This window comes from Callospermophilus lateralis, chromosome 6 (genome assembly GCF_048772815.1).
Source record: "Callospermophilus lateralis isolate mCalLat2 chromosome 6, mCalLat2.hap1, whole genome shotgun sequence".
Lineage (NCBI taxonomy): Eukaryota > Metazoa > Chordata > Mammalia > Rodentia > Sciuridae > Callospermophilus > Callospermophilus lateralis.
The window spans coordinates 124,520,460-124,528,790 of NC_135310.1; the positions used below are offsets into that span (position 1 = coordinate 124,520,460).

Sequence of the window (8,331 nt, forward strand, 5' to 3'; positions counted from 1 at the left end):
GCGGAAGGTCTCATGAAAATCAATGGAAGATCAGTAGAGGAAAGGAACCAGGGGAGGGAGGAGGAGATGGAAAGGGGAAATCCTGGGGAATGACATTAGACAATTACATTGTTATATTGTGTACACATTTGAATATATAACAACAAATTCCACCATTATGTACAACTATCGTGCACCAATAAAAAATATAGAAAACAAAAAATGAACAAGGAGCCAGGCCCTATGGTGCAGGCCTGCTACCTGGAGGCTGAGGTAGGAGCATTCCTTTGAGCCAAGACATGGAAGAATCCTGTTTCAAGCTGGTCTACTGCTATGCTCCTCTGCTTTGGTGGAGGAATTTTATCCTGTGTACTGCTTCCAGAGCTTCCACTGAGGTTTCTTGCAAACCAGCCTGGAAAACATAGTAGACTCACCTCCAAAACAAAACAAAACAAAAACAAAAGAATGACATTCTGTGGCAAATACAAAGAATACCAGTCAGTTTTAAGAACCACAACAAAAAGGTAATTAAGGCTGAGGATGAAGCTCCTCAGGGATAGAGGGATTGCCCAGCAGACACAAGACCCTGAAATCAACCCCTAGTATATTTACATATAAAAGCCCCCATAAAAGAGGAAATTGTGTCATTTGTGACAATATAGATAAACCTAGAGGAGACAATGCTCTCACAAATGATCTCACTTATATGTGGAGATGGAGGCAGGCAGGAGGGGTGCTGGTTAGCACAGGTTGAGAGAGAAGAGGGGAGACACTGGTCAAGGGGTACAAAGTTTCAATTAGATAGGAAGAATTACATCTGTGCCATACTATAGCACATCAAGATGACCACAGTGAATAATAATGTAGTATATGTTGCAAAATAGCTTAAAGAGGATTTTAAATGATCCGGTCACAGGAAATGATAAATGTTTGACCTGAGAGATATGCTAATCACTCTGATTTCACCATTATAAAATGTATACATGTATCAAAACATCACACTGTGTCCTATAAATCTATACAACTATGTGTTAAGGAAAAGAAAATAAAACTAGAGGCCAGCTGGCAAGGCCCAGTCTCAGGGGTAGGTACAGCCATGGACTCTCCATGGGAGGAGCTGGCACTGACCTTCTCCTGCAAGTCCATGTTCCCCTTTTTTGACCCACTATCTGGTGTCTGTGTTGGCCATGAAGCATCAGCTGGTGGGAGTGGAAGGAGCATGGTAGAATTCTGTTTCAAGCTGGTCTACTGCTTTGCTCCCTGATTTGGTGGAGGAATTTTAACATGTGTACTGCTTGAAGAGCCTCCACTGAGGTTTCTTGCAAACTACATTAATATTTTACTGGCATCTTCAATCTGGTATATTACATATATTTTTGCACATGGGACCTAAATTCCCAGGACTATTCATTCTTATCTGCTCAACTTCTGGTTGTGGGGATGAAGGAAGTGACCAGAACTTGGAAAATAGAAGGTGGAGTCACACATGCTAATAGCTATTACAAAAATGGCTGGCCAGTCATGATAGCTATTGGATGGGCTCAAGGTGCAGCTGGTATCACTATCATGAATTTTGAACAGTTGGTAAAGGAATTTGGAAACCAGAGATGATGAATGGCGAAAGATGTCCTATCCTTCCAAGGAACCTTGCTGGGGTCCCTTCACATTTCAGCACACCAAGCATCCGACCACATCAAAGCATAATCTTATGTTCCTTTATACCATCTTTCTTGTGGCCACAAAGATAACTGTCATGGTTACACAGTTTTCTTCTATGACTCTTAGTCCTTTTGAATATATGTTGACTTGGCTGCTCTTTGGCAGCAACAGTTTTCATTGTATGAAAAGAAATGTGAAACAAAATCATCTTCTAATGGCAATAGTACATTGGTCTTAAAACCTATGACTGATTGTTCAGATAATGTTAAAAGAAAATATACTAAGAACACTGAGTAAATTTACTTGAGCTTTAGAAGGCAAAAAAAAATTATTTTCTACCTTTCAGATTGTGATAAATATTTCTATGCAAATAATGTGAAATTACAATTATATATAAGGAATGGAGGTGACAAAAAGAAATAAATTCTATATTAGGGTGACTACCACTTCCTTGATTTTAATTCTTGAATGTCATGAGTATATCTTGTGAATTTGTTTCTGATATAAAGTATCTCTTGTGATTACTTAAATATTTTACATTGATAAAAGAAATTATCAATATTTTAAAGATTGGATATTTTCATACATTTAAAAATATGAATCTATTTGAGCTTTAGTTCAGCAGAATTAAACTTTTGTTTTACATTGCCATCATAATTCTTAGGTATGGAAAATTAATTGATTAAAAAATTAAAATTGCTATTTAATTTTGAGCACTGAAGACTGTAAACTTTTCCTAAAATAAAATATAAAATACTTTATATTTTAAGTAAAAATAAATTGCTAGTTTATATTTGCTATGTAAACATTGTAATTTTGCCCACATTAAATGGAAAGTGTTGGTAAAGATGGCGCCTGGAGCACTTCTCTTCTGGAAGCTCAGGTCCATGAGGCACTGAATGTTGTGGGAACTGTCACCTCCAATCCCTGTGAATGGTGCAAACTTTGAATGGTGCACCTCCAATTCCTGAAGTGGTGCCAACTCTCATCCAATAAAGAAGTAACATCTCACTTGCCCTGCTCCTCCTCACCTTCTGTTAAGCCCATAAATATTAACATCCTGTTCATGTTTGTTCTCTTACTCTCATTCTCCTCCTCTCCCCCTCTCTCTCTCCTCTCTTACTCTCCCCCTCTCCTCCTCTCTCTTACTCTCTCTTACCTCTTACTCCCCCTCCTCTCTCTCCCCTCCTCCTCTCTTCTCTCTCTCTCTCTCTCTCTCTCTCTCTCTCTCTCTCTCTCTCTCTCTCGACTCCCTTCTCTTCTGAGAGTGGCCACTATGGTCCTGCTAATAAAATCTTGTCTGGGACAGGTAAATGGTTGTTTTGGCTTGTTGAGTTTACAGAGCTTTTCCATCGTCCTTTACAGAAAGTACCTGAAATTTAACTTAATTTTATCTTTAGTAGTATTTTTCAGTAAAAACACAATATTGTTAGTATGAATTTCAATTTGAAGTCTGTTTCATGCCCTTGTTTCAAACACTGTATTTCTTAGTCCCTTCCAAAGAAAATCTGGGGTGTGATTTTTGATAAATTACTAATTCCATGTTTGATACTTTTCAGTGTTCCAAAATTTAAAAAGCTGCCTGGGTTTTTGTTGTTGTTGTTGTTCCTCTCTTCCTCTCTCCTTAAAACACATTTATTTCAACTGAAAAGAAATTTTTCATGTTTCATATATTTTCTCTGACTTTGGTTTTCTGAATACATTGCTAGCAGTTGTCATAATGATTAAAAAAAATTATTATCTCCATTTAATTTTTTTCTTCCATGTCTCCTTTCTAGTGGCTACTTTCTTAGTTTTTTGTTTGAATATCCCATGTTAGATAACATATGATTATGTTTAGTTTTAATCTACATACATTTATTATTAATTTTAAATAAAAACTGATTAGCTTCATGTGAAAATGCTCAGCTCTGATGAGAACTGTCTGTGTACAATTGATAGTAATCAGCTAAGAAACAGATCAACAGAAATCTCATTGATTGAAGAATGGTGACATTAAATGTGGTTTCTGACTGGCAAAATAAAAAACAAACAAGAAAAGGTACTAAATGATGCTAGAGTTTCTTTAACTGATAAAAGTACACTTCCAACATTCAAACTCTGTGACATGACTTCTTATGCCAAGGCTATGAACCTATCTACTCCCTGTATCAGGTAGAACTTTTAGATGGCTTACAAATGCTCAAATCATATTCAAGTTGAAAGTTCTTTGCCTTTTCTTTTTAATGACTGTAAATACCAGCAGGTACTATACTTGCTTAGGAGAAGTGATTTTTTCTTTTTTGAAGGGGTGGGGGCAGGAGAAGCAATTTGATACTCTTGGAATGCTAAGAAGTTTAACAGCATTAAATTGAGTTCTGTATTATATTTGATATCCTTATAGTCAAAAACTTCAAAATTAACACGTCATTAATTATTGGTCAGTTTTGAAGTTTAGATTTAACTGTAGTTAAAATGGTAGGAATTTTTCACCCTTGTATTAAAAGATAAATTCATTAAAATAAGTTATTCAACACCAAAGAAAGAGAGAGAGAGGGGGGAAGAAAAATAAAACTTGCAGGAAAAAATAAAAAAAAAATTTAACAGTAAAGTTTGGAACAGGAAGGGCGGATGGGTGAGGGTTTTTTTACAGCAGCATTAGGTACTCTAGGCAATGACTCACAGGGGAGGAGGAAGGGCCAGCAGTGGGGAGGCAGGGGAGGTGAAACACAGACACCTTAGAAATAGATCAAAGCACTGCAGGCAGGAGGGGAGAGCAGGGAGGGGATGGCAATAGGCAGTCAGGGTGGGGTGTGTGAGGCAGCTGGGGAGGCACAGAGAGGTGTGGTGGGAACAGTGGAGTTCCTATTAGGGTAAAGGGGGTGCAAGAGGGGAGCAGATCCCGCCCCACAAGCGGCAGGAGGCCAGGGGACCTTGAGGGTGGAGTTGAGAGAAGTCACTGGAAGAATCTCTTGGCCAAAGTCCTCAGATTCTAACCTTGCTCAGTCTGAGTGTTTAGAGCAGCCACAGCGCCCTCAGCAATAGAAAAAGCAGTGGGAGCCTGGGACATCCCTACTAGTTCCTGGCAGGAAAAAAGGAAGATCCTACTCCAGGCACTGAGGACTTCAGTGAGAACATGCTGCTGGCACCTGGAAGAGGACAGGGCTTCTGGGGGCTGGACATTCTCCCTTTCACTGGTGGCAGGTGGTCGCTTGAAAGGCAGGCCTCCAAGGGACCTTGAACATTCTCAAAGGAGCAAAGCAGGAGGCAGACCCCGGGAGTCCCAAGAACTACAAAAGGAAGAGCGAGGCTCAGAGGGGAGGAGGGAGGGAAGCAAGGTACAGCACACATCTAGATGTGGAGGTGACAGGAGGTGAGTGCCGCCCTGAAGAACGGAGTTGAGGAGTTGAGGTTTTGTGGCAAACTGGTTGTGTCCAGCCCCGCACCCCTCCAGAGCCCGCCAAGCAGAGTAGATGCCTGCCGCCCTGGATTCGTCAGGCATTTCCCACTCTGAAGACCCACATTGAGCGCACTCACCAGCGGAGGCACTCAGGGGTGCACAAACGGTTTAGCCCCAAGGCTCACAAGTCTGCCACCCTTCCTGCTGACCCCCAGCCCCATGTTCCTGGGAAGATTCTGGTGGAGTTTAGCTGTCATTGGGTGTTGCTCAGTAAGCATCACTCAATGGGGACAGACCAAACAGAAGCAGAGAGGGAGGGGCTACGCTTAAAATCGAACTTCCCTACAAGTACAGGGTACATTCCAAAGAAAATAGGAAATATCCACCGGGTCCCATCAGCCTCAACGTCCAGAAAAGCAACTGTGATTTAGGATGCCCCAGGTAGGTTAGACACGAAGGTAAGGCCAGCTAGGTGAATGCTGTAGCATCAGATTCTGAGCAAGTGCCATGGCCCAATCTCAGAAGCACTTCCACATCTCTGGGAACCTAGTGGAATTCAGCCCACAGAGAAGCAGGGGTCTCCCCAACCTCCAGTAGCATATCACCCCATGTGGTCGGCTCTAGATTTTTCCTTGCAAGGCACATTTCTGGAAGAGCCAAGCCTTGTTGCTCTCAGCACACTGCCCTCAGTCAAGTACAGCCTTACTGGCAATGTCACCAGTAACCAGATTATATGAGCTCTGTAGATTTCAGCCACCTCTGCTCTCAGAAGCACCTTCTGCACTCTCAGGCTCCAAACACCCTTAGACATTTCAGCCATTCTAATCTGCTCCTTTTTCTGCCATTGACTCAGAGATCCAGCCAGGTTTCCTTTCTTCTGGCCACATCCTGTAGGTGCCCTAGCTGTCCCAGGGCAACTCATGAGCCCCATCAGGCTGCTCCCCATGGGTCAATCCAACACCAACCAGTCTCTTTAGGGTATCTGCATCTCTGGGCCCATTTGACCCTCAAATCAGACAGGTCTATAAGTGCACTCTACACCTTTCCAACCAATATAGACCCCCACACACACTTGCCCTACTTCTATTAACTGCATCATCACCCTTGGTCACTTCTCACTGACCCTTTGCCCTGCTCCTCTGGCTTCTCCAGGCGGCTTTTTTTTACAGCTTAACAGTCACTACCTTGGTACCAACTTTCAACTACCTTTTCCCTAGAATCCTGCAAAGACTTTTTCCTAAATACCGTGTCTATCTCCTATTGTCACCATAATGCTCCAAGCCAAGCCACAACAGCTGCATCTATTGATTTTAACATAGCATACCTCTACTCTCCCATCAAAGCCCACAGGTGTCACAACCTGCTGTTTAGCATCACCCTCTCCCCCATTTTTCTGGTCACATCTCTCCTAGGCTGAGGTAAAAGCAGGCTGCCCTGGTCTCTTACCCTTTCTCAACAGGATATTACTGCAAAGCAATCTCCCTAGGGACTGCTCCTGCCTCTGCCTTCCAACCATCAGACCTCCTCTCCACATCCTTTAAACAATCCAAAGAAGGTAGTGGTGGTGGCACAACCTCATGATTGTACTAAAAACCACTAAATTGCACACTTTCAAAATCTGACTTCTGATAAATGAATTACATCTCAATAGTAATAGTAATAATCATGCTTACCAGAAAACTCCTTTTGCTGAAGTTTGCCTTGTCATTAAACACCCTTTCTCCCTCCACTCTCCCTCTGGACTTCTGGACTCACAAGAATACCTGGGGCTTTCTCTGAGTTGACCTTGGGCGCCAATGCTGAGTTCCTGAATACAAAGCGAAACCACTGTTCAGCATGGTTTGAACTTTTTGGCGCCAAACTTTACCGAATTGCTGAAGATCATGTCACCCCCACTTGGAACAAAGAAATCAAAACTGTTGGTTGATAAAAACAGAGTGAAGGCACTTGTGGGCCCCTGGGTGTGGGCGGGCTACATCTGGCTTTTGGGTTCTTGGGCTGCTTGGCAGATACTCAAGTCCTGGCTATGAGAATGCAGACCCCGAGGCTGGGGATATCTGCAGTCCTGAGCGGGATGTGGAGTCCCACACACTTCAACTAGCATCCGCCTGGATTGTGGTGGGTGGATATGAAAAGCTGAGGAGCCCTCCCACCCCCTCCCAGGGCCACCTTTGGGTTCTAGGATCAGATCACTTCCTAGGGCTCAGTTTCCTGCCAGGAGTAGAATTCCCTCCTCGGGGCGGGACTGATTGAAAACCCCCAGATCCAAAGGAAAACAAAGACTTACTTCAAGGAAAATCCTCTCAATGTTTGGACCCTTCAGTGAGGATTCTAATCCGGACCCCACAGTGTGACTTCCAGGGAAGACTGAAGTGACTGTCACTGAACCATCCCAGGAAGAGCAAAGACAGCACCTCAGAGTGCACAGCACCCTGGTGAGGAGCCCTGCCTTGTGTCTCTTTTTATTTTGGCTTGTCCCAGGTGGACACAGTCATGGGACTTGGCAACCAGCCTTCAAAAAAAAGATGAAAAGGAACGGAGAGAGTGAAGAAAAGAGAGTCCTGGGGAGAAAGGTTGAAATGCTGAAGAAAGGAGAGGAGAGGAAGAAAGGTGGGGGAGGGGAGGAGAATTTAAAAGCAAGGACAGCAGGAAGGGGAAAGAGATGCAGAGATGAGGGCTGTCAGGTCCCGCCCTTACCTGCCTTCCCCCAGGATCAAGCCTCTGCTTCCAAATCAACCCCATTAAGATTCCAGAACAGGATGCAGACCCTGAGCCTTAGGGACACCCCACAACCCCCACTGCAGAAAGGGCCACAGCCCTCCTCCATTTATCATATTTAAAATGAAAACCAGCTGGTGATGATGGCACAAACCTGTAATCCCAATGATTTGGGAGGTTGAGACAGGAGGATTGCCAAGTTCAAGGCCAGCCTCAGCAATTTGAGAGGCCTGAAGCAACTTACTGAGACCCTGTCTCAAAATAAAAAACTAAGGGCTGGGGATGCACTCCATGGTAAAGTGCCTCTTGGATTTAATCTGCAGTGTGTGTGTATGTGTGTGTGTGTGTGTGTGTGTGTGTGTGTATGTGTGTGTGTGTATGTATGTATATGTATGTGTGTGTGTGTATGTATATGTGGTGTGTGTATGTGTGTGTGTGTGTGTGTGTGTGTATGTGTGTGTATCTCCATCCAAAAAGAAATATAAGGAAGGGTAACAGAGTTCTATTTTCCCATGATTATGTTTCTTTAAAATGTAGTTTTTTGGTGGTTAAGAACGCAGCACAGCCTGAACCAGATCCTGGGTTCAAAGCTCAAC

At 43.1% G+C, this 8,331-nt stretch overlaps 1 pseudogene; it reads left to right on the top strand.

The window, feature by feature from the left end:
- Window positions 1–1,075: 1,075 nt before the first annotated feature.
- Window positions 1,076–1,935, top strand: LOC143400782 (trimeric intracellular cation channel type B pseudogene; annotated as a pseudogene).
- The last annotated feature ends 6,396 nt before the right edge of the window (window positions 1,936–8,331 follow it).